This window comes from Bufo gargarizans, chromosome 5, assembly GCF_014858855.1.
Source record: "Bufo gargarizans isolate SCDJY-AF-19 chromosome 5, ASM1485885v1, whole genome shotgun sequence".
NCBI lineage: Eukaryota > Metazoa > Chordata > Amphibia > Anura > Bufonidae > Bufo > Bufo gargarizans.
Window position 1 is genome coordinate 142,883,962 of NC_058084.1, and position 27,767 is coordinate 142,911,728.

A 27,767-nucleotide genomic window follows, 5' to 3' on the forward strand; every position below is an offset into this window, starting at 1 on the left:
GGGTTCACATCTGTGGTTTTGTCTCCGGCGGAGGAACAGACTGCCGGAGTTTACCGTATGCGGCCCAGCCAGATACCACTGCACACCGCCGGATCCATTTTCACTGTAAGGGTACTTTCAAACTAGCGTTTTTGCTTTCCGGTATTGAGTTTCCGTCACAGGAGCTCCATACCGGAAAAAAACTGATCGTAATCAAACTGATCCAAAACTGATCCTAATGCATTCTGAATGGAGAGCAACCCGTTCAGGAAACATCAGTTCAGCCCCTCTTACATTTTTTGGACGGAGAAAATACTGCAGTGTGCTGCAGTTTTCTCTCCGGCCAAAAATACTGAGCACTTGTCGGAATCAGCATTAATTTACATTGAAGTGTATTAGTGCCGGATTGAGCATTAAGTGTTCCGGCAAAACGGATCCGGCTTTCCGGATAACACCGGAGAGATGGATTCGGCATTTCAATGCATTTGTCAGACAGATCCGCCAGTTTGCGTCCGGATTGCCGGATCTGGCAGGAATTTCCGACAACAGAACCGCCTGCCGGAATCCTCTGCCGCAAGTGTGAAAGTACCCTAATAGTATCTGGCCACTTAGTGGCGAATGTGCCGGCTTTCTGCTGCATGTAGAATTTTCTGCCAGCATGTACACCAGGTAGAGTGAATTCCGGCAGTCTGTTCCCCTTACGGAACAGTTAGGGCCGTTTCACACGAGCGGATGCCATGCGTGGCATCCGCTCCGTGAAAGAGTGCCAAAACCCGATGCAGACTGCAGAGGCACGGAGCATTAACATGACTGAAAATGCTCCGTGCCTCTGCAGTCTGCATCGGGTCTTGGCACTCTTTCACGGAGCGGATGCCACGCACGGCATCCGCTCGTGTGAAACAGCCCTTACCGAATACCAAAAGATTCAAAGTAGCACAGGACTTAGCCCTGCAAAAAGTATGGGATGTTTATTCATAAAGGGCTTAAGTTTGATAACTGCAATATTTTATGGAATTCCTTTTCATGCAATTGCCTTACTGTACCCATTCCTTCCATTAAACTTCTAATCTCCATGCGGCCTCACGATTTTTCATGCAGTTTCTGACAGATGGCCCCTGCTACCCTGAGGAACTTGATGTCTGCTGTTCCTTCCCTCTAGTAAAGACATTTATGAAGGCTGTGACGCCGGTTTTGTGACATTAGACTGTCACGTGTTTCGGTGCACGAGATAATATGCACACAATGTTGTAACTATAGGCTTCCCACGCCACTTTCAGAAGTGAAACCAGAAGGTCTGTTTCGGAAAATAGATGGTAAATAGTGCACAAAATGCTGCGGCACGTCACACGTACATCAGGTAACCCCTGGTGTACAAACCTCAATACATTATATTATACACATTATAAAGCCCATGCGCCATCTCATGAATTTGGCGCAGCACAAGAAGCCAAAGGCAGACTTAGAAGTGACAGAAAAAAACAGCGCCATTGATAAATGCCCCCCATAGTACAGTAGCTGCCTATATACTGGGGACAGCCAAATTGAAAAAAAACACACGCTATCAGATTTCATGTCACGACTTTAATGGGGCAGTCGTCTTCCAAGTCTATTATTCCTTGCTGGAAAGCTCAACTCTTCTCCCTAATGGCTCGGAGAACGCCTTAGAGCAACTCTTTGTCTCACTATAGTTGTTAAACCAAGTACTGTAACGGATCCGTAGCAGAGATCATTTGCAATGAATTGTGTTTTTTCCAGCAAATTTTGTACAAAGGACAACGAAACTTACATGGGAGTGGAATACTAAGTCCGTCATTACTGGCGAGAAGAGGGGGGGAGAAATGTAGTGCATTGTGTTTCCGAGCACGAATGTCACTTGCAGTGTCACACACTCTTACTAATACTAAGTGACGCTTTAACTCCAGCATGTAGGAGCTGGCTGGAGACAGGACATGATATTTTGTTACTGGGCGACTAGTAGTTGTTGAATAAAACCTAAAACACAAGATACCATGTCACCCAGTCTAAAGGGTCACACCAGGAAGCCTGGAGCCGCATGCTAAATATACAGTATATAGGGGGCTCCATGGCGGAGACGGAAAAGAAGCTCGAATGACTACACACACGAAATGTTTGCACGGATTTTGTGCCCACATTTTATTATTCGTTAAGGTATTGCATTGCTAGAGAGAAGCCCACAATTAGGAAGTTTGAGCCTCTGCAGGACGCGGTGCCGTGATTTATTGGCATTGCAGTGCTCATGGGGAGGTTATCCAGTTCTGCCTCCAGTTCTGCTTTATGAGGTGGAATTGCAGACACTGGGGCAAGGGATCTATTAATCGCATTTCTTTTCTGCTGGAAAACAAGGTATTCGGTTGTGTTTGAGCCACTTTCCATGACTTAGTGGAACATGTCAAAAAAGGGTGAGGGGGCTTCCAAGTCCTATAAACAGGGAGGGTAATGTACTAAGACTGGCATATGTCTGAATGCAAACCCCACCAGCGTACAATGTGTCAGAATTAACGAGAGGCAATAATTCCGCTGCAGCGCTGGGAGTTTCCTGCGCCATAAAACGACATCTATGCCAGAGAGGGAGCTGGAGTAGATGTCTGGTCTCATGTGCTCCAGTTTTCTGGTGGTAAATGACTCGAGACATATAGGTCCCACCTACAGGTAACTTCTTCTTCATAAAATTACGACTTTGGTATGCTGGAAAGCTTGCGAGCAATGTAAACCGCATGGTGTATGAAGCCTGGGCGTACTTTGTAGGGGAAAGGTATCAGCTTGCAAGGAGCATCAGTGGTAGAGAGGACCTGAAATGTCTCTTTCAGTAAATACTTCCCCATGAAATAACCAGACTAGAGAATCTTTTTTTGTGCCATTTTTCTGTTATTTCTTCTGGAAATGCATCCATAAACCGACAACTGGTTGTCACCCTTCACTTTTGCTATAAGGGGTGCCCCGACACCTCAGCAGACGCCAGAAATATCTGAAGAGAGGTGGGCGTTTCCGTAACTCCCATAGAGAAGAATCGCTTCATTCCCCGCCCTGATGCGGGAGTTGGGGACCTTCGTCCTGGAAATAGGTGGGGCATGCACCGATCAGACATTTATGGCCTGTCTTGTGGATAAGCCATAGACGTCAGTGATGGAAATAACCCTTTAACTACTGACTATGGATTTCCGTTTTCTTATAGTTGTTAGATGCTAATAAAACGTTCTGAACTTTTACTTACTGGACAAACACCAATTTCTGTAACTAATAGGACCATGGAGGGAAATGGTTTCTATGTCACAAAGGAAGGATTCGTTAGTCTTAGTAGCAGACGTGAGTATGATGCTCAGCCTTACTGGCGGCTGGTGGGCTTTTAAGGCTATACTTTGATGCTGTGAGCACGTGGTTTCGTTTTCAAATGCGTTTTTTTTTTTTTACAGGCGAAACACAATGAGGCAGAATTATTCATTCTACAGACAGGTAGACCTGCCCCCGGGGCTCAGGGTGGATGATACATTTGTCGCAGGGCTCGACACTCTTGTGTAACTCTACACCAGCTATTGGTTGACTTAGGCTACTTTCACACTAGCGGCAGGACGGATCCGACAGGCTGTTCACCCGACGGAACAGCCTGTCGGATCCGTCCTGCCGCTAGTGAACGTGTGCTCCTGGACTACCGCTGCGGCCCCATTGACTATAATGGGGGTGGGGCGGGGTTCCGGCAGCGCACGGCATGAGGCTGCCGGAGTAAAACTACGACATGTCCGACATTTATTCCGGCAGCCTCTCGCCATGCGCTGCCGTGCCCCAACCCAATTATAGTCAATGGGACCGGAGCGGTAGTCCAGGAGCACACCTGCCGGAACAGTGTGCCGGAGGTCCGTGCCGCTAGTGTGAAAGTAGCCTTAGCTTGAGACAGAATTTAAAGGGGTTGTCCACTTTCTTGTGACTCTTGACCAATATGTTTGTAATTTGACTATATTGCAAATACTAATATAGCCTTTTTTTTATATTCTGTGCCATGTTCTGTATTTCCTAAGGTATGCATCTTGTTTGCCAAGCCTTTTGTGCTGTCCACACAGAGGTCCCGTCCCACACAGAGGCTCTTGATGGACTGCATGTCACCTCCATGTGACGTCTCCTCCATCCACACTCACTGCATCTGCCGTCTGCACTGCTGGGCGTTCAGTGAGGGGCAGTGTGCTACAATGGAAGAGGCGGAGTGACGTGTCTGGTGGCCATCTTATGGGACAGGACAGAAGGTGACAAGGGTTATAAAATATAGCAAACAGCAAAGAATTACAGTAAAGACTACATTAGTAAGTGCCATCTAATCATCTTACCTATACATTGATCACAAGTGTCCAGAAAGTAACAACCCCTTTAATTTACATGTTTCTCCAGTAAAATCTGGGTTTCTTCGCATTCAGTTTTAATGCAACATCCTGGGTATTTGACAATCAAATCAGCCTACTGAGATAAGAGAACGCAAAACTCGTTTTAAAAAACAAACGTGAATATTATTGTTTTTTGAGTTTCCCTAAAGTGACATTACAGCTGCCATAGGGGGGCAAATCGACCCCTTCAAGCTGCAGCATCGCAGTAAAGTACGCATTTAGGGACTTCTTCCAAGAGCAGCTCAAGGACTTCTAGTAATGGGTGACGGTAGGGGGAAGCGTTGTGGGTGAGAAGTGTACAACGTTATAATGTTACATTAGAATAGCAGGCGACTTTGGGGACACGGTGGCTGCGATTTCAGCCTTTTAGTCACTCATGCGGAAAAGATGCCATCTTCTGTATACAGCACTTCCCTGCACTGCCCGCTAAGGGACCAGTCAGATTCACTTAATTAGAGACGTGAAATCATACAGAAGATCCAGACAGTCACTAGGTGCCCCACCCTGCTGTAATGATGCCAGGCACAATCCGCACCAATGCAATAGCAATGCGCCCTGTCTGCATCCATTGTGCCCTGTCATTTACTAAATCCGATACCTGCATTGCCCATTGGACAGAATTATGATATGCGAAGATTATATATGATACGGGGCACACATAGATTTAGATACCGTACATTGGGTGCGGTTATTCGGACTACCTCAGCCTGCAGCTGTAATCATCATTCACTGGTCCGAGGTACAAAAGTTTCAGAAAAGTGACATAATCTTACAGTAGGCAGTTTAAAAATACATAATAGTAAACCAATACATATACCCATGGATTATACTATTTGATCCCTCTACACACACTTCTACGTATATGCAAATATATACTCGCATTATCATAGCAATACAGTAAGCAAACAGCAGTGTACATCGAGGCATAGGGTCGACAGACATGGGCTGCTATAGCATCAAGCAGGACTGAAGGAGTTAAAGTGGTCCAGCGTTCTCAGGAGACCATAGGAGCTGGGGAGGGGGCTGCAAAGGTCAACATGAATAAGGGTATGCTTGAAGGAACAGAGCATTGTGTGCATGGTGCCATGGGGCGTAAGGGAAGATGGGCTGGCTGCTCTGTAAACTTGGAAGTGCCTCAGCCTCTAGAGGAGCAAACTGTGTAATAGAGAAGATGCAATGATGGGGGAAGCAGTCCAGGCCTGTGCCCCCATGCTGTGCACTGGACGAGCAGCTAGCACTCGCTCTCCATATACTGCTCCCAGTCCAGCTGTGCATAATGAAAGCCATATGTCCTGGTGAGGATGCCTGGCACTGCAGAGGTCCACATCTCCAAGTTACTACATCACCACACCCACCGCATTGCAGGAGCCACGGGCTGCTGCCGGGGATGAGCACAAGCTGGATGGAGCTCTGTGACCGGAGAGCAGCCCCGCTCCCCCAGGGAGCAGGGCAGGTAAGTGCCCCCCGCAGCACAGCGTGCCCCTGCCCCGCACCTCACCAAGTGATCCGGAGGTAACCTGATAGTGAAGCATATGCTGCGGGAGTAGGGCCAGACCCTCACCTCGCGTTACCCTGCGAGCTGCAGCCTGCAGGCACGGTCCGGAGGGCACAGGCAGACGCACGGCGCGGCACATACCTTGCTTTCAGCACCGCTCGCTAGAATCGGGTCACCACAGAGCGCAGCCACGCGTCAGCTGCCCGGCCCAGCACACAGCAGAGCAGCAGCTGCAGCAGCGGCTACCCCTCAGCACACTGCGCGCCCCTCTACTGCACGCCGCAGCCAATGGGAGGCCACACAGCGCAACTAGCTCCGCCCACAGGACGGGAAGCCCACCAATTACCGCAATGACAAGGAGCCAGGAGACGAGCTGTCCCCGCAGATGACGGGGGTCGCAGACCGGGGCGCGCTGACTATCCCGGGGGGCTGGCTCTCCGCAGTCCCGTGCACAGCATCCTGTGGACCCCCGTCCTGCCCCGGGCAACTCCGCCTCCCCCTGCTGCACACTGTGCACAGCATCTGGCTGCATTGAGGAGGCGACTGAGCAGCACGCCCAGGGGCTGGGGCAGTAACTGCAGGGGGCATGATGGTGGCAGCCGGGTATGGCACTGGGGCAATAACTGGGCATGATGGTGGTAGCTGGGTATGGCACTGGGGCAGTAACTGCAGGGGGCATGATGGTGGCAGCTGGGTATGGCACTGGGGCAGTAACTGCAGGGGGCATGATGGTGGCAGCTGGGTATGGCACTGGGGCAGTAACTGCTAGAGAAGGATGGTGGTAGCTGGGTATGGCACTGGGGCAGTAACTGCTGGGCATGATGGTGGCAGCTGGGTATGGCACTGGGGCAGTAACTGCAGGGGGCATGATGGTGGCAGCTGGGTATGGCACTGGGGCAGTAACTGCTGGGCATGATGGTGGTAGCTGGGTATGGCACGGGGGCAGTAACTTCTGGGCATGATGGTGGCAGCTGGGTATGACACTGGGGCAGTAACTGCAGGGGGCATGATGGTGGCAGCTGGGTATGGCACTGGGGCAGTAACTGCTGGGCATGATGGTGGTAGCTGGGTATGGCACTGGGGCAGTAACTGCAGGGGGCATGATGGTGGCAGCTGGGAATGGCACTGGGGCAGTAACTGCTGGGCATGATGGTGGTAGCTGGGTATGGCACTGGGGCAGTAACTGCTGGGCATGATGGTGGTAGCTGGGTATGGCACTGGGGCAATAACTGGGCATGATGGTGGCAGCTGGGTATGGCACTGGGGCAGTAACTGGGCATGATGGTGGTAGCTAGGTATGGCACTGGGGCAGTAACTGGGCATGATGATGGCACTGGGGCAGTAACTGGGCATGATGGTGGCAGCTGGGTATGGCACTGGGGCAGTAACTGGGCATAAAGATGGCAGTTGTACTTGACACCTGGCAGTAACTGGGCATGAAGGTGGCAGTTGGGTATAGCACTGGGGCAGTAACTGCAGTGGGCATAATGGCAGCTGGGCTTCATACTGGGGCAATAACTGCCGTGGGCATGATGGTGGCAGCTGGGCTTGAATACATACTATAATTTTTCCATAAGGAACTGTATCCCCTCTGTCTCTACTACCCACCTGGCACTGCCATAGTCACACTCTTCTGTCCGTCTCTATTGAGGGGGTGGATGTGCTGATGGCGCCTGTCGATGTTGGCATCCTTACATACATGAATTTCTCACTGGCATTTTTTCTTACCAATAAAAAACCATGATAAGTGAAAGTGTTTATTGCCCCCTGCGTTGTTTATGGTGGTTTCCCTGGCACACAGCACTAATGGTACCGCACTGTATGATATCTGACAATATGATTCACAAAGTCTCTATGCTGGCGCACGGATCTTCGGAGTATGGTAAATCCTGGGCCACATTTGTGCTAGAATTATGTAACTGCCCCCAAAAAATGTCCAGTCTGGTGCACGTCCAACAGTAAATGTGCCCGGAGCGTCTCACCAACAGTGTTCTCTTCCTTACGGGTTTTCCCGCTATGGAGAAGGGGTTGGCAAAATGCCAGGAGCTACAGCATACTGCAGGTCTGACAAGAAGGCAGGAACAAGCCACTTAAAGAACAAGACCAACAGAAAAAACAAACTCCTGTGGGTCCTGTGCTTCATATTTCCATAGACCTTCAGCTAACATCTGGAGCTGCTCCCAAAAATGCTGCAAAAAACGCAGGTGCAAAAAAATTCCGCTACAAAACGGCAGCAAAAGCACGCTCAGGGTTCCTTCACCATCTGCTAAAAACCGATGCGTAAGGACGTGTTCACACGCCTCCCTCGCCAGGATTTCACTGCATTTTCCGCACAGCCATGCCATAGCTCATACAGAGCGGATCTCTCTGCGTGCAGATCTGAAATCTGTGACATGAATGGGCACGGCTAATCTCGCCACATGGGTGCACCCACACAGGGTCACTGCTGAATTTGCGAGTTACATACGGATCTGTCATGTATGGTGCTACAAAGTTCACCCTCTGCAATGCAAAGGGTGTAATGCTCTGCAGACATCTGCAGCATACATTGACGTGCTGCGGATTTAGAATCTGCAAAGCGTGTCAGCGTCCGAGTGGATTCCAATCTTTTTTTGTAGAGCGTGTGGATAATATCTGTTTAAGGCCTCTTTCACACTACCGTTTTTTTTTCCGTTTTGCGGGACGTTTTTTACGGAACCATTCATTTCAATGGTTCCGCCAAAAAAAAACTAATGTACTCTGTATGCATTCCGTTGAAAGATAGAACATGTCCTATTATTCCCCGCAAATCACATTCCGTGGCTCCATTCAAGTCAATGGGTCCGCAAAAAAAAACGGAACACATACGGAAATGCATCTGTATGTCTTCCATATCCGTTCTGTTTTTGCGGAACTATGTATTGAAAATGTTATGCCCAGCCCAATTTTTTCTATGTAATTACTGTATACTGTATATGCCATACGGGAAAACGGAACGGAAACACAACTGAAACAAAAAAAGGAACAATGGATCAGTGAAAACGGACTGTAAAACACTGAAATAGCCATACGGTAGTGTGAAAGAGGCCTTAATCACATCCACATTACTGCTACTGTAAACCGCGGTGGATTTACCTCAGAAAATCTGCACCCCACATGGACATAACCTCTCCTGACATGCCTGATTTATTAACGACTTGTAATAACAATCCTGGAGCATCTATTCCTATGGCTCTATGGTGCGCCATTCCTCTATTATTCCTGCTAGAAGTGATGAAAGAATTTCCAGAACTTTGCCATAAAGGTCCAGCTGGGTGTTAGAAGTTGGAAAAAGCGCCAACCTCTCTGGTGGCCGGGACTGTGGAAGTACACATAGGCACGCATGTGCGGCAGCTTCTGTCCCAGCCACCTCTTATCAGCACTGCAGTGTATAATGTGATGGAAAAATTAATCAAACCAGCAAAGGAGGCAATATGGACAATCCCTATACATTAGTATTAACTTCCTCTACATGATAAATGCCATTTGCTGAAGTGAGACAGGCCCTTTAATGCTTCCCAGGCCACCCATTGTATCTTGAGGGACCCCTGTATGATGTGGATCAGTATGTAACATTGTCCTCAAGACACTGTATATATAATAGGGCTGCAGCTAACAATTATTTGAATAATCAATTAGTTGTCGATAATTTCATTGATTAATCGGGAAAAAACACCAAAATGACAGAAAAATGGGTTCATATGATTTAACTTGAAAAATTATGTTCAAAGGCCATATTAAAACAAATTGTAGATGGCACTGTTATGGGGGATCTGTGGATGACACTATTATGGGGGATCTGTGGATGACACTGTTATGGGGGGATCTGTGGGTGACACTGTTATGGGGGATCTGTGGATGACACTGTTATGGGGGATATGTGGATGACACTGTTATCTGGGGATCTGTGAGTGACACTGTAATGGGGGGATCTGTGGGTGACACTGTTATGGGGATCTGTGGATGACACTGTTATGGGGGATCTGTGGGTGACACTGTTATGGGGGGATCTGTGGGTGACACTGTTATGGGGGGATCTGTGGGTGACACTGTTATGGGGGATCTGTGGATGACACGGTTATGGGGGATCTGTGGATGACACAGTTATGGGGGATCTGTGGATTACACTGTTATGGGGGATCTGTGGATGACACTGTTATGGGGGATCTATGGATGACACTATATAGAATCTTATGCTATATGTGTCATCCACATATTTCCCCCATAACAGTACCATCCACAGATCCCCCTTCCCACAACAGCCCCGGCCCCGCCGCTCACAGCAGTAGACTATTCCTAAACTGGCAGTAACTTTTACTTCAACTTTAAATCAGCTCATCTTTATTACGTTACAATGACCCTAAGTTCAGACCTGAGCGTTTTACAGCGCGTTCCTACGCGCTGTAAAACGCTCAACAAGGAGAAACCAATGATTCCCTATGGGAATGGTTCTCACCTGGGCGTTTTACAGCGCGTACGATCGCGCTGTAAAACGCCCGACGCTCAAACAAGTTCTTGAGCTTTTTTTTGGGCGTTTGTCGCGCGTTCCCGCACATAGATATTCGGGAACGCGCGACAATGTGTGCACGCCTGTCTCTGTATGCGCGATTGTAAACGCCCGTACAATCGCGCATACAGAGCGCTCGTTTCAGAACGCTCAGGTCTGAACCCCCTGTGAAGCTCCGGTAACAGGCAGAGCGGGCGGCGGCGTAACGTCACTCACTCACGTGACGCTCCTGCTCCGCCCACTTAATGAATGGAGCAGGCACGTCACGTGAGTAAGTGACGTTACGCCGCCACGCACCCGCTCTGCCTGTTACTGGAGCTTCATTGTAAGGTAATAAAGATGCGCTGATTTAAAGTTGAAGTAAAAGTTACTGCCGGTTAAGGACTCGCAGGCATAGCGCCTGACCGCCGGCATAGCGCCTGACCGCCGGCATAGCAACAAATCGGACAATTATTTAATAACGGGATTCGTTGACAACGAATCCCGTTATCGAATATTATCGATAACTTCGATTAATCGTTGCAGCCCTAATATATAACACAGAAAACAGCACATCCCACAGACAAGCCTCTGGATGAAGACTGCAATATATCTGGTCTGCTAGTTGTGTGCCCGTTGGTAAAGAGTATATATTTGCCCTAATAAATGCACACATGTAGGGGGTCATTTATTAAGCTGAAATACTCCTATATTAGGCATATTTTGAGCGAAGATTGTGGCGCGGCGGCTAGTTGCACTGCAATTTGTTGCTTCTCCCTGCTCACTCCAGGCCTAAAAAAGTGGGCGTGTTGTTGTGGGCAGGGTAGGGGACAGGCTGGCAGACCCATCTCATTTACTATTTTAAGGTCTGAATGTAAGGGCTCTTTCACACCTGCGTTCTTTTCTTCCGGCATAGAGTTCCGTCGTCGGGGCTCTATGCCGGAAGAATCCTGATCAGGATTATCCTAATGCATTCTGAATGGAGAGAAATCCGTTCAGGATGCATCAGGATTCAGTTCAGGACCGGAAAGTTTTTTGGCCAGAGAAAATACCGCAGCATGCTGCGCTTATTGCGCAGGCCAAAAATCCTGAACACTTGCCGCAAGGCCGGATCCGGAATGAATGCCCATTGAAAGGCATTGATCCGGATCCGGCCTTAGCTAAACGTCGTTTCGGCGCATTGCCGGATCCGACATTTAGCTTTTTCTGAATGGTTACCATGGCTGCCAGGACGCTAAAGTCCTGGCAGCCATGATAAAGTGTAGTGGGGAGCGGGGAGCAGTATACTTACCATCCGTGCGGCTCCCGGGGCGCTCCAGAGTGACGTCAGGGCGCCCCAGGCGCATGGATGACGTGATCGCATGGCACGTCATCCATGCGCATGGGGCGCTCTGACGTCATTCTGGAGCGCCCCGGGAGCCGCACGGACTGTAAGTATACCGCTCCCTGCTCCTACTATGGCAACCAGGACTTTAATAGCGTCCTGGCTGCCATAGTAACACTGAACGCATTTTGAAGACGGATCCGTCTTCAAATGCTTTCAGTTCACTTGCGTTTTTCCGGATCCGGCGTGTAATTCCGGCAAGTGGAGTACACGCCGGATCCGGACAACGCAAGTGTGAAAGAGGCCTAAGACAGTTCGGAAGCTATCTTACATTTAAACAGTCTACAAAGAAGAAACGAGCCCAAAACAGCACCCATAAAATATAATAAAGCTTTATTGTGTAGAGAAATAACATAAAAAAAAGTTTTTATTAAAAATCACATGATGCAAGCAGAGGTGGCAGAAAAAACATCCTCCAGAGACCACATCATTTAGAAATGGGGGTGAATATGGAAAGGTGTGTATATTATAATGTATGGTCTGGACTACACCCACTGGCATAGTACCCTGTAAACAACAGTAGCTACAAATAGTGCCAGGAATAAATAGTAAGAACTGTGTCCAGACCAGAGTATAAAAAACTAATCCCAATATTCAAACTCACCCATTTACAATTGTGGTCAATGGTGGGCGCGACTCCAGCACGCGTTTCGGCGTACCTTCGTCTGGCACTATTTGTAGCTACGTTGTTTGCAGGGTACTATCCCAGTGGGTGTAGTCCAGACCATACATTATAATATATACAGCTTTCCATATTCACCCCCATTTCTAAATTATGTGGTCTCTGGAGGATGTTTTTTCTGCCACCTCTCCTTGCATCATGTGATTTTTAATAAAAACTTTTTTTATGTTATTTGTCTACACAATAAAGCTTTATTATATTTTATGGGTGCTGTTTTGGGCTCGTTTCTTCTTTGTAGGTTGTTTGCAGTTTCTGAGCTGGTACCTTGGTTACCATAATAGATGCGGGTAGTGCTCAAGCACAGTGTACTGTGCACCCGTGATTTAGGTGTTATTAGTGCTTGGCCTGTTTGGTCCTACATTTAGTAGTGGCGGTGGATGCGCCAAAGTTATGTAGTGACTCGCGCCTCTTATAACTCTGGTGGATCCACCTCCAGTTTAGAGGTTTATTAAGACCAGCGTTTTTAACAAATATGCCCCGTAATGTGTACACGGTAAGTGGGAGCCCATTCATTACAAATACATTAATACCCGTCATCGCGCTTTACTGTTTACATAGATTATCCTGATTTCACACATTTTATGTCGCTGACTTTAGACTGTTGAAGGATTTAAGCCCTGTCTGTCCCATAATACCTAATAATATGAGCTATTATCTCTGTACTGCTGATATCATTTTCTCTAGAAAGGTTTTTCTTTTCCTGGTAATTGCAAGTGACCTTAGATTATCTCCGCGGTCCCAGAGAAATGTCAGCTGGAACTTTATGCAATGGAGATAAATGAGATCTATCAGTCTGGAAGTTTCATAAATGCAATGCCAAAATCTTTGTGATGTTAAATGGACATTTAGTTATCAGTCAGGGACGGGCTCATGTAACTCCCATGGTACCAGTTCCCAAACCTGTACACTGTATATTGCATCTGTTTACACTCCTGGCCCACCCGCCATACCATAAGGCCTTGTTCTAGTTCATGTCCCTCCTACTTCAGTTTTTACAAGGTTATATCAGAGCTGCAATTCACGATGAAGTCCATACATGAAACACATAACCCGGAGTATCATTAGCCATAGCAGTTATCTAGGTGTCCTATTAGGGTGTATGGACATAACCAAAGGGACGCCCCACTCAATGCCTCCTTCTATAAGTAAGAGCAGTTAGCTGCTTTTTTCACTCTGGTGGGACTACAGCCGTCCATGGTCTTCATTAAACGGCCACTTTGACTGGCGAAATCTGTCTCGGGGGGTGTTGTAAGTCATAAAAGCAGCAATGAGCTAGTGATAGCTTCAAGGGGTTGTCTTTGAGAGATGATTCCTTAAAGGGTTTTTTCAGTTTTTCTAGACTGATGACCTATCCTCAGGATAGGTCATCAATATCAGATCGGCGGTTGTCCGACTTGCAGCACCTCCGCCGAAGAGCTGTTTGAAGGAGCACTGCGTTCTCTTCAAAGAGTTGATCAGCAGGGGTTCTGAAAAACATCCGAAGTCGATTTGCATAAAACTTTGGTCCAATACTGTACGGAGCGAGCGCTCCGTACAGTATTAGAATGTATTGGCTAAGATGAGCCAAAGTTATTAATAGGTCTAGGGATGAGCGAATCGACTTTGCATGAAACATCCTAAGTCGATTCACATAAAACTTTGGTCCAATACTATACGGAGCGAGTGCTCCGTACAGTATTAGAATGTATTGGCTAAGATGAGCCGAAGTTATTACTTTGCTAAGTCTTGCGTGGCTTCACGTAAAAACTTCATAAATTAATTTTTACTGTAAAAAAAACATTTCCCGAACTCGGGTTCGGTTCCAAAGTAGCTAAGGCTACTTTCACACTAGCGTTTTTTGCGGATCCGTCATGGATCTGCAAAAACGCTTCCGTTACAATAATACAACCGCATGCATCCGTCATGAATGGATCCGGTTGTATTAGGTCTTCTATAGCCATGACGGATCTCACTCCAGATGGAGGGTGGAGTAGGAAAACTGGAGCAGCTTCTCTAGACAAAGGCGTGAGGTCTAAGGACAAGCCAAATTTATCAAGTAACATGAGACATTTGATAAATGGGGAATAAAGTACTCCAACGCATACTCAAGCAAAACTGACTTCAAATTTTCCCCTCATGATAAATCTCCCCCTTTGTGTGCACTGAAACCTCAAAATGTTATGTGGGATGATTGTGCAATGCCTCCCGTTGGTTGACGTGCCAGTTATCACCAGTCCTGCACCTGTGACAGGGTGTCTGCAAAGGTGAGGACACCCCCCTGCCACTTGATTGCCAGTGCTGGCCAAGGTGTCCGGCTTTGTCAATCTTGCGCCTGCACTGCTGCTCCGAGTAGTGGTGCAAGCACAGAGCCTCTGCCTCCGCTACTGAAACAGCGACTATTCACGTGCTGCTGACTGGAAGCCGCTACTCAGAGCAACAGAGCAGGCACAAGTTTCTCAGGGCTAGCAGGGATGTCCGACCCTGTCAATCAAGTGGCAGGGACAACGTCCTCAGCTTTAGGGACACCTCATTGCAGAACCCTGCTTGATGAGGGGAATCAAGTGCCTATAACTCCAGAGTAAGGAGCCATAGGTGGTGGTGTTATGAGGGTTCTTGGGCACGGCTCTGCTATGTGGCTGTATTATGTTGGTCTAAGACTGGTCCAGGTTCACAGCCACTAAAGGCAGCCCTTGCAGTTCCCATTGGGGTTGTCACCAAGATTTCCAATGACCCTGAATAAGATATAAAGCTGTATTGCTGATGCCTCAGATATGATAGAAGAAGAATACACAGGTACTGTAATTTTAGATAACAGGCCGAACTGGATGGACAAATGTCTTTTTTTAGCCTTATATACTACGTTACTATGTAAATGGTCTTTAAGGATGTAAATGAATTAGTTTCTATGTAATAGGTTTTGGGGATATGATAAAGAGGTTTGGTGCAAAATGTTGATAAGGTCTCTGCAATGTAATAGAAATGTGTACTCTTCCAGCAAGCACTGATAATAACTCTTCATAAGGGATATGGCAAATAAAATTATACAGCATTTGAACAGCAATTTACGGTAACTTATAATTAAATCAAGTAAGGTTTGATATATGCATTTTTCATCACATTCAAACTTTTCTTTTTAGAATGGTACAAAACACGGCATGATTACCATAAAGAACATTATTCATTTTACGTCAATGTGTAATACCAAGGAAAGTAGGAGTTTATGGAGTATGCAGAAAAATCCTCACTTGTATTGCTATGTGTTCTGGCATATGCACAGTGACTTACTATCAGGTACACTTTTCTTGCGCTGGATAGATCCCCTTTCACCTGAATACTTGACAGATTTCCTAGACATTCAGGGTCATAAGACGTTTTTATCAGCTGCATAAATCTCCCTTTCCGCCACATAGCAAATCTCAATCTCCATAGTATAGGCTTTCATGCTTTGCTATGGCGTAACTAAAACTGACTGGGCCCACAGACATTTTTTGAACAGGGCCACCCTCCCAGACCTCAGACCAGAACCAAAAAAAAGAACTCACCTCCAAGGGTGCACCACCAATGAGGCCAGGTGAGGCAGCACCATGTAGGGGCAAGAGGGGGGCAGCGGAAGGGCCATGGACAATGAGCGCTTTCATTGTGGCAAAGGAGTAAGGTTAAGAAATTGGCATGGGGGGGGGGCCGTTTCAGTTTTCACCTCAGGCAGCAGAAAGGCTAGGTGCACCCCTGCTCACCTCTCTTCTCCTCCTGTGCAGCACTGTTTCTAGGCACTACACTGTGACCTGTTGTCGTAAAGCGTCAGGTCATAGTGCGCTCCTACGCAAACAACGTCCTGTCCTGAACCTGTGCAGTGCCAGGACTTAGTGCAGTGCAGGCGCCCGAAGAAGAAGAACATAGAGCGGTGAGTAATACCAGTGCTAGGACTAGGAGCACCATACTCACTGCTACCTGGGCCCTGAAAATAAATCCATCTGTCCTCCCCCAAGGCCTTTTCCTGTTTGGGCACCGCAGCAGCCACTTCCCCTGCTTCCACGTAGCTACGCCCCTGCTTATGAGTATAGTAAATTCGTTGTCATGTTTGTAGCACTAGCTTTTGTGGACAGTTGCTCTATGACACTGCATGTTCTCCAACTGGAAGTAACCATCAGAAGTTGGATACACTGGACCAGATTCACTATTGACTCTGTGCCTCAAGTTTGTCTAAAATGATAACGTGTTGGCACAAAAAGATGCATCTGGTTTATCAGGAAAGGAAGCATGGCCTAAAATGTGTCTTTTTGCACCAAAATGGAACATAATTTGTGGCGTAAAAATCTATAACAAAATCAGGGGCAGATTTATCAAAACTGGTTTAAAGGAAAACTGGCTTAGTTGCCCTTAGCAACCAATCAGATCTCACCTTATCATTTTCATAGCTCCTTTGGAAAAATGAAAGGTGGAATCTGATTGGTTACTATGGGTGACTAAACCAGTTTTCCTTTAAACCAGTTTTGATAAAATTTCCCCCTAAGACCACTAAAAGTTGTCTTAAACTTTTAAACAGGCAGTCTACATATCTGAAATGGGGGGACTCGCTCTAGTTGACAGGATTAGCGGATGCAGTATAGAGCCAACAACAAGTTCTTTGGATCAAACAGTTCAGTGTTTTATTCACACTTTAGGCAAGTGACAAAACAAGCAGTCATAAACAAGCAAAAAGTCACCTTGCGGTGTTGGTGGTAATTCACGCAAATCTGACAGCAGCACCAACCAAGTCCTTGCTGATAGCAGCACCAACCTGTTTTCACGCCAAACAGGTAGCAAACCTTCATACAGACAAAAGGCTCCCAGATCATAACACAGAGACCTGGCTTCTGAGCCCAGCTGCCTATTTAAGGAGAGCCAGGTGCGGCCAAAACCCGGACGGGCATTTAAAATACAGTCCGGTATTTAACCTCATCTGGCTGTAAATCAGCCCAGCAGCACATGGTGGGAGGAAAATACCAGTTTTCCCAGACCAAACCTCTCACTGTGTCACAGTGGATATAAAAGCTGTTACAATTTGCCTCTATATTAATCCTTAAAGGAAACCTGTCACCGGGATTTTGGGTGTAGAGCTGAGGACATGGGTTGCTAGATGGCTGCTAGCACATCCGCAATATCCAGTCCCCATAGCTCTGTGTGCTTTTAAAAAATAAATAAAAAATTGATACATATGCAAATTAACCTGAGAGGAGTCAGAGCTTCAAAATATGACTCTTCTCTGGTCACACAAGTAAGATATGACTATTTTATGTTAATTTGCATATGTATCAAATCGTTATTTTTTTACACAATAAAAGCACACAGAGCTATGGGGACTGGGTATTGCGGATGTGCTAGCGGCCATCTAGCAACCCATGTCCTCAGCTCTATACCCAAAATCCCGGTGACAGATTCCCTTTAACCACTTAAGGACCACAGGTTTATACCCCCCTAGTGACCAGGCCCTTTTTTACAAATCGGCACTCCACAACTTTAGCGGTTTATTGCTCGGTCATGCAACTTACCACCCAAATGAATTTTACCTCCTTTTCTTCTCACTAATAGAGCTTTCATTTGGTGGTATTTCATTGCCGCTGACATTTTTACTTTTTTTGTTATTAATCGAAATTTAACGTTTTTTTTGCAAAAAAATGACATTTTTCACTTTCAGCTGTAAAATTTTGCAAAAAAAACGACATCCATATATACATTTTTCGCCAAATTTATTGTTCTACATGTCTTTGAATAAAAAAAAATGTTTGGGCAAAAAAAAAAAATGGTTTGGGTAAAAGTTATAGCATTTGCAAACTATGGTACAAAAATGTGAATTTCCGCTTTTTGAAACAGCTCTGACTTTCTGAGCACCTGTCATGATTCCTGAGGTTCTACAATGCCCAAACAGTAGAAAACCCCCACAAATGACCCCATTTCGGAAAGTAGACACCCTAAGGTATTCGCTGATGGGCATAGTGAGTTCATAGAACTTTTTATTTTTTGTCACAAGTTAGCGGAAAATGATGATGATTTTATTTTTTTTATTTTTTCTTACAAAGTCTCATATTCCACTAACTTGCGACAAAAAATAAAAAATTCTAAAAACTTGCCATGCCCCTCACGGAATACCTTGGGGTGTCTTCTTTCCAAAATGGGGTCACTTGTGGGGTAGTTATACTGCCCTGGCAATTTAGGGGCCCAAATGTGTGAGAAGTACTTTGCAATCAAAATGTGTAAAAAATGACCGGTGAAATCCAAAAGGTGCACTTTGGAATATGTGCCCCTTTGCCCACCTTGGCAGCAAAAAAGTGTGACACATCTGGTATCGCCGTACTCAGGAGAAGTTGGGGAATGTGTTTTGGGGTGTCATTTTACATATACCCATGCTGGGTGAGAAAAATATCTTGGTCAAATGCCAACTTTGTATAAAAAAATGGGAAAAGTTGTCTTTTGCCAAGATATTTCTCTCACCCAGCATGGGTATATGTAAAATGACACCCCAAAACACATTCCCCAACTTCTCCTGAGTACGGCGATACCAGATGTGTCACACTTTTTTGCTGCCAAGGTGGGCAAAGGGGCACATATTCCAAAGTGCACCTTTCAGATTTTGCAGGCCATTTTTTACACATTTTGATTGCAAGGTACTTCTCACACATCTGGGCCCCTAAATTGCCAGGGCAGTATAACTACGCCACAAGTGACCCCATTTTGGAAAGAAGACACCCCAAGGTATTCCGTGAGGGGCATGGCGAGTTCCTAGAATTTTTTATTTTTTGTCACAAGTTAGCGGAAAATGATGATTTTTTTTTATTTTATCTTTTTTCCTTACAAAGTCTCATATTCCACTAACTTGCGACAAAAAATAAAAAATTCTAGGAACTCGCCATGCCCCTCACGGAATACCTTGGGGTGTCTTCTTTCCAAAATGGGGTCACTTGTGGCGTAGTTATACTGCCCTGGCAATTTAGGGGCCCAAATGTGTAAGAAGTACCTTGCAATCAAAATGTGTAAAAAATGGCCGGTAAAATCCGAAAGGTGCACTTTGGAATATGCGCCCCTTTGCCCACCTTGGCATCAAAAAAGTGTGACACATCTGGTATCGCCGTACTCAGGAGAAGTTGGGCAATGTGTTTTGGGGTGTCATTTTACATATACCCATGCTGGGTGAGAGAAATATCTTGGCAAAAGACAACTTTTCCCATTTTTTTATACAAAGTTGGCATTTGACCAAGATATTTTTCTCACCCAGCATGGGTATATGTAAAATGACACCCCAAAACACATTCCCCAACTTCTCCTGAGTACGGCGATACCACATGTGTGACACTTTTTTGCAGCCTAGATGCGCAAAGGGGCCCAAATTCCTTTTAGGAGGGCATTTTTAGACATTTGGATCCCAGACTTCTTCTCACACTTTCGGGCCCCTAAAAAGCCAGGGCAGTATAAATACCCCACATGTGACCCCACTTTGGAAAGAAGACACCCCAAGGTATTCAATGAGGGGCATGGCGAGTTCCTAGAATTTTTTTTTTTTTTGCATAAGTTAGCGGATATTGATTTTTTTTTGTTTTTTTCTCACAAAGTCTCACTTTCCGCTAACTTAGGACAAAAATTTCAATCTTTCATGGACTCAATATGCCCCTCACGGAATACCTTGGGGTGTCTTCTTTCCGAAATGGGGTCACATGTGGGGTATTTATACTGCCCTGGCTTTTTAGGGGCCCTAAAGCGTGAGAAGAAGTCTGGAATATAAATGTCTAAAAATGTTTACGCATTTGGATTCCGTGAGGGGTATGGTGCGTCCATGTGAGATTTTATTTTTTGACACAAGTTAGTGGAATATGAGACTTAGTAAGAAAAAACAAAAACAAAAACAAACAAAAAATTTCCGCTAACTTGTGCCAAAAAAAATGTCTGAATGGAGCCTTACCAGGAGGGGGGGGGGGGGGGGGTGATCAATGACAGGGGGGTGATCAATGACAGGGGGGTTATCAATGACAGGGGGGTGATCACCCATATAGACTCCCTGATCACCCCCCTGTCAATGATCACCCCCCCTGTAAGGCTCCATTCAGACATCCGCATGATTTTTTACGGATCCATGGATACATGGATCGGATCCACAGAACGCATGCGGACGTCTGAATGGAGCCTTACAGGGGGGTTATCAATGACAGGGGGTGATCAGGGTAATCAGGGTGATCACCCCCCTGTCACTGATCACCCCCCCTGTAAGGCTCCATTCAGACATCCGCATGATTTTTTACGGATCCATGGATACATGTATCGGATCCACAGAACGCATGCGGACGTCTGAATGGAGCCTTACAGGGGGGTTATCAATGACAGGGGGTGATCAGGGTAATCAGGGTGATCACCCCCCTGTCACTGATCACCCCCCCTGTAAGGCTCCATTCAGACATCCGCATGATTTTTTACGGATCCATGGATACATGTATCGGATCCACAAAACGCATGCGGACGTCTGAATGGAGCCTTACAGGGGGGTTATCAATGACAGGGGGTGATCAGGGTAATCACCCCCCTGTCACTGATCACCCCCCCTGTAAGGCTCCATTCAGACATCCGCATGATTTTTTACGGATCCATGGATACATGTATCGGATCCACAAAACGCATGCGGACGTCTGAATGGAGCCTTACAGGGGGGTTATCAATGACAGGGGGTGATCAGGGTAATCAGGGTGATCACCCCCCTGTCACTGATCACCCCCCCTGTAAGGCTTCATTGAGACATCCGCATGATTTTTTACGGATCCATGGATACATGGATCGGATCCACAAAACGCATGCGGATGTCTGAATGGATCCTTACAGGGGGGTTATCAATGACAGGGGGTGATCAGGGTAATCAGGGTGATCACCCCCCTGTCACTGATCACCCCCCCTGTAAGGCTCCATTCAGACATCCGCATGATTTTTTACGGATCCATGGATACATGGATCGGATCCACAAAACGCATGCGGACGTCTGAATGGAGCCTTACAGGGGGGTTATCAATGACAGGGGGTGATCAGGGTAATCAGGGTGATCACCCCCCTGTCACTGATCACCCCCCCTGTAAGGCTCCATTCAGACATCCGCATGATTTTTTACGGATCCATGGATACATGGATCGGATCCACAAAACGCATGCGGACGTCTGAATGGAGCCTTACAGGGGGGTTATCAATGACAGGGGTGATCAGGGTGATCACCCCCCTGTCACTGATCACCCCCCCTGTAAGGCTCCATTCAGACATCCGCATGATTTTTTACGGATCCATGGATACATGGATCGGATCCACAAAACGCATGCGGACGTCTGAATGGAGCCTTACAGGGGGGTTATCAATGACAGGGGGTGATCAGGGTAATCAGGGTGATCACCCCCCTGTCACTGATCACCCCCCCTGTAAGGCTCCATTCAGACATGCGCATGATTTTTTACGGATCCATGGATACATGGATCGGATCCACAAAACGCATGCGGACGTCTGAATGGAGCCTTGCAGGGGGGTTATCAATGACAGGGGGGTGATCAGGGAGTGTATATGGGTGATCACCCGCCTGTCATTGATCACCCCCTGTAAGGCTCCATTCAGACGTCCGCATGTGTTTTGCGGATCCGATCCATGTATCCGTAAAAATCATGCGGACGTCTGAATGGAGCCTTACAGGGGAGTGATCAATGACAGGGGGTGATCAGGGAGTGTATATGGGTGATCACCCGCCTGTCATTGATCACCCCCCTGTAAGGCTCCATTCAGACATCCGTATGCTTTTTGCGGATCCGATCCATGTATCCGTGGATCCGTAAAAATCATACGGACGTCTGAACGGAGCCTGACAGGGGGGTGATCAATGACAGGGCGGTGATCAATGACAGGGGGGTGATCAGGGAGTTTATATGGGGTGATCATGGGTGATCAGGGGTTTATAAGGGGTTAATAAGTGACGGGGGGGAGGGGGGGGTGTAGTGTAGTGTAGTGTGGTGTTTGGTGCGACTGTACTGACCTACCTGAGTCCTCTGGTGGTCGATCCTAACAAAAGGGACCACCAGAGGACCAGGTAGGAGGTATATTAGACGCTGTTATGAAAACAGCGTCTAATATACCTGTTAGGGGTTAAAAAATTCGGATCTCCAGCCTGCCAGCGAGCGATCGCCGCTGGCAGGCTGGAGATCCACTCGCTTACCTTCCGTTCCTGTGAGCGCGCGCGCCTGTGTGCGCGCGTTCACAGGAAATCTCGCGTCTCGCGAGATGACGCCTATTGGCATTAGTGTGACCTGGGAGCGCCGCAGCATTGACGCCTTTCGGCGTTAGTGTGACGGGAGGAGGTTAAAGTGGTTGTCCCATCTGAGACATTGGTGACATATCGCTAGAATATCAGACAGACCCATGTCTCAGAGGCACCTATCTCCACAATCTCTGGCTCAGCTATTTCCGACAGTCCTATAGAAGTGAATAGAGCAGTGGCCGTGCTTGCAAGGTGTGATCTCCATTCATTTAAATGGGATCTCCAAAATAAGCAGAGCCCGCCCACTTGGCTATTTTTAGAACCCCCCCCCCCCCAGAAAAATGAATAGAGAGCACACTACACATGTGCACTTTCCTTTACTTTTGGTGACCCGTTTTAGAGAAAGGTGCAAGTCCCACATCTAAGACCCACACCTCCCTAAAACGGGCCCCTGAAAGTGAACCTATCTGACTTTGATGGCATATCCTACCAGCTGATGAAACCCCTTTAACTGATTGGAGCTTGAGCAAAGCAATTGGACATATGCAGCACACCACTTCACTACGTTTTCTCCATTCTCAAATGGACCAGGCTGGGACAGTGCTATAAGATATTTCATCCCAATTTTGATATGTCCTCTTTGGTGATCATGCTCTTCATATGTATCAGAGCTCATTCCTTTTATAGCTGCCGAGTAGTCCCCTAAGTGACTTAAGACGCCTGTAGCTCCTTCTCCCCGCCAGCTGGTTGGTAATTCGGATAGTCTGGCGGCCGTAAATGTTCATTTTGGCATTTTTTACTCCCATTGGCTGCTTAACTGACCTCACAAGAAGGGGCGGAGCTGAGGATTTTTAAATGGCTTCCAAATGCAGTACCTTACAGCTGAGTACAAGCGCTGGACATCACTACTGAATTTATTATTAGTAAAACTGCTTAGCATCCATCCAATGGTGCCACTAAAATGTACCACAATATATACAACTTAACTATTCAGTACTGGGATAGGTGTGACTGGTAGTGACTAGGTTGGTGAGCTTTACACTTAGCGGGTATTGGCAATATTATTACCCATGGCTCCTCTCTACAACTTTTTTCTCTGTTTTAGGCCTGATGGTCACAAACTGAAAGCTTTTAATATTTTTCAGTAATTGTTGTTTTGAAAGTTTTTCTACTCAGGTTAGATTTCCCATTTGTCAGTGTATAGATGCCCCAGATTGATCATACAACCTAAGCTGCTGGAATAATTGGGCACACTTAAAAACTCCCTGTCTAGATGTCTACATTGTCTAAATAATAGTAAATGTAGGATGCACATGGTCCTGAACAATGCTGTGACAACCATGGGGCCTAATGGGTGGCAAAACAATTTTTCCCATGGCTCCAACATGAACTGTTGAAATTAGGTTGGTTAAATCCATGAATTCATGTGTCTGAAATGGATTAGTACTCCTTAGACCAGAGCAGTCTTCTGCTGTACGCCATCACCTTCGAAGTCTGATGTTCTGCACATTCCGTGATGCTTGTCAAAATTGTATTTTGGCTGTTAACATAGTACAATCTGATAATGTGGCCTTCAGTCCAAAAACAGGGTGTGCCCCGCCTGCTTTTATATGACCGCTCCTACAACGGGAACGGAGCGGGGAGAGCTGTGATCTTTCCACCACCAGGCGCTGCTCCCATAGAAGTAAATGGGAGCGCACCGCGCACACGCGCGGCCCTTGCTCCCATTCATTTCTATGGGGCAGACAGAAATAGCAGAGCCAGCACATGAGCAGTGAGCCCTCCGTTCATTTTCCCGCTCCGTTCTCATTGTAGGTGCGGGTCCCAGAGGTGGTACACGCACCTATCAGACAATGGGGGCATATCCTAGTGATATGTCCCCATTGTCTGTGATGGAATACCCCTTAAGCAATCCATCGCCAGCTATAGGGCTTATAAAGACCGGTGTCTAAAACGCTGATCTTAATAAAAGTGCCCCTAGTGTTTAGTTGCAGGAAACATAGTAGTCGCAATTACATCAAACTCTGTCTGTGGTCATCATGATATAGTAACATCTCACAGCAAGATGTCCTTGCATACATAAATATCACTGTGTGTAGTACTTTGATATCAGCAACCTACAAAATTCTTTCTGGTGGTGGATTGCTCCATAGTAGTAATTCTTCCCCATCAAAGCCCGTAATGTCAGATGTTAACTAGAGGGGTGCCTGTAGGCCCTGCTGCATGTGTCAAGCATTAGGCGCTCACATATTGATTATTTTTGTATTCTCTGACGCATTATCTTGCGTACTGTTCTCAGTTTATTTACTGTGTGTAATGAAACACCTTAAAATCTTGCGAATAATGATGAAATATGACAAATCAGCTTGAAGCTACAGCCGCCTTGTTTGTTTTTTGAGATATAAATTAAAAACCTGGTTTCCTTCATTTTTAAATAAACTGACTCCATACTTTCTTTAACAGGGTGGCCAAAAAAAATGGAGAGGAGGGGTTGGCAAACCCTCCCCTCTTGGCTTGACCTGTAAAGGAAAGATTACTTACCTGCTTCTCAGCGCTATCTCCCCGCTCCTTCTCCTCCAGGCCTGTGATGATCCTCTGTGCTCCCTCTATGCCAACATCTGGTTTGACAACACCGCAGCCAATCACTGGCCACATCAGTGACCAGCTCTCCTTCCATCATGAAAATGGTCACATGATGCAAGAGGGCCCGATCTCCATTGTGGTCAGTGATTGGCTGCAGCGATCCTAAACCGGATAATGACATCGAAGTAGCTTAGCAGAGCATCACAAGCCTGGAGGAGAAGGCGTAGGGAGCCAATGTCAGGAAGCAGGTAAGTCATCTTTCCTTTACTGGTCTGGCCAAGGGGGAAGGGGGTTGCTAACCCTTCCCCCTTGCTATTCTTGCATAACCCCTTTAGGGTTCAAGCACACAAGCGTGTGTGCCCCATGCCCGTATTACGTACCGCAAACAGTGGGTCCACAATATAAGGGCAGCTGTCGTGTGCACTCCATATCACGTATGTGGATCCATTGACTTGAATGGGTCCGCAATCCACAAGATATGGTGCGGTGCAAGGCAAAGGAATGGATTGGTAGGCCACGGATGCACTACGAAGCGCTTCTGTGAGATTTAGGTCCAAGCCCCCGCACCGCAAAAAAATTGAACATGTTCTATTTTTTTGCGGTGTGCAACGTATCTTGCGGATCACGGATGGCGTGCACCCGGCTGGTACCCCTGCATTGCAGACCGCTATTTGCGGTCCACAGCACAGGCACAGGGCACACACGCTCATGTGCATGAGCCCTTAAAGGATCAAAATAGTATAGCAGCTTTTCTCAAATAAGTTGCAATGTGTTTGGTAGTAGGCTGCCAAGTGCAGAGTATACACTGCAAAATATCTAGTAATTATCATTTTTATCATCATTTAATTCCCATCTTACTAATGATTTATTCACATGCTACAGATTTTTTGCAGAAATTTCTGTGACTGTTCCATTCATGTAAATGTTCTTGCTGCCAATACAAACTCATTTAGGTGTATGGATGAAAATCTGCAGCATGCAGATACACCCAAATTATTTCAATTATTTATGCTACTGCTGAGCACTCAGCAATGCCACAAACAATGTCACAGGTTTCTTTGCTTCTTAACCTTGCCCATGCTCTTCAATGATCATGGGAATCTCAAGGTTCTTTATTTGATCCAGTATTTCCCCCCAGTGTTAAGCTCCTCTTATAGCCCCCATACACATTAGTCTATTGCAGGGATCAGCAAACTTCAGTACTCAAGCTGTGGTGAAACTACAACTCCCAGCATGCACTCTTGATTGGCTGTTCTCAGAACTTCCAAATTGACCCAGTTCCTTGACAAGTACCTGTAAAAAACATAAAACACTAGGTTGGGGGAGGGGGGTACATTTATTATGCTATATTAGGCCACCATTGTGGCATTAAAAAGTTGCAATTTATGTCACACACCTTTTTTGGTGGCATAACTTGTAACTTTTCTGCCTTCTTGCCACTTTTCCGTGTGACGGGGAAGGAGGGGGTATAGCCAGAAGACCTGAAACATTTATCTTCAATCATGCCAGTTTTCTGGCATGAATGAAGATAGAAATGTACAGCAGCTAGGAGGTGCCAGTACCTGGAAACCCAGCCTTTACAACCCAAATTATTTCTGTTCTGTTCACTGGCTACAGATGCAGTACCCGCTGTAAACATGCAGCAACCTGATAAATATGAGGTGCCTGAGCTAACTATTTTTTGCTCTCAACTTCCATTTGTTGCTATATAATCATTGTTTATTCCTCCCCATCAAACACCTACACCTAATAGCTTACAGATGTCATTTTATTTCTGTTTTGGACCATTGCTACCACTAATTTGTTTCTCTCATACATATTCTTATTTTTTTGCTACAAATAAATAGGGTTTACCTTATGCTTGAGGAAGTGATAGAGAGCTGCACGTGTTGCATGACGCACACATTTTCTGGCACTTATAAGTGTTCTGTGTGTATGAATTTACTACATAGATATAGTACCAGATTTAAAGAGTTAATGTTCTTTCAATCAATTTAATTCAATAGAGAATGGTTTAACTAGCAAATCTGTAAATCACTTCATTTAAAAAATCTGCCCGCATCCACCTGAAAAAAAAAAAGCTGCAAATTCACTGCCACTAGGGGTCTCACTTCCACCTAATTTGCAGTCCACTGCCTGCTGTTAGTCTAGAGCCGCCTCTAGTAACATAGACGGTTCACTGGAAATGGGGGCATGTCAGAGCTAGCTGAGCGCCTGGGCCTGATAGAAGCACTGCATCTACACAGCTTTTGAAGAGCAGAAGTTCCTTTGTGTCTGTAAGTCTGATTTCCCTTCCATATCAGCTTTCTAAGCTCCCTAGAAGAAAATAGATATAGTGGGAAGTAATGGAAGTCAGATCACTGCTGTGCAGTACTGGTAGATTCCATAGAAGGGAGACACCCACTGCCTGTGAGAGAAATGCATATAGCTGTGCAGCTTAAACAGAGACTAATATGTCTAAGGAAGACATTAGGGAAGCCCAAAAAGACCTCATCCTTCCACAGTTATGATTCTACAATGAAGCACAAATGTA

The 27,767-nt window shown here is 46.3% G+C and overlaps 1 protein-coding gene across 18 annotated transcripts in view; it reads right to left on the reverse strand.

The window, feature by feature from the left end:
- EPB41L3 (erythrocyte membrane protein band 4.1 like 3) overlaps nt 1-27,767 on the reverse strand; it is a 320,068-nt gene that overhangs the window by 210,846 nt on the left and 81,455 nt on the right. For 14 of the 18 annotated variants that reach the window (XM_044294322.1, XM_044294318.1, XM_044294324.1 and 11 more), the window contains exon 1: nt 6,004-6,148. The exons of the other annotated variants lie outside the window; for them this stretch is intronic. The gene's annotated coding sequence lies outside the window, so the exon portion shown is untranslated. Of the gene's footprint in view, nt 1-6,003; nt 6,149-27,767 lie in introns of those variants that run through there. 18 annotated transcript variants of the gene reach the window in all.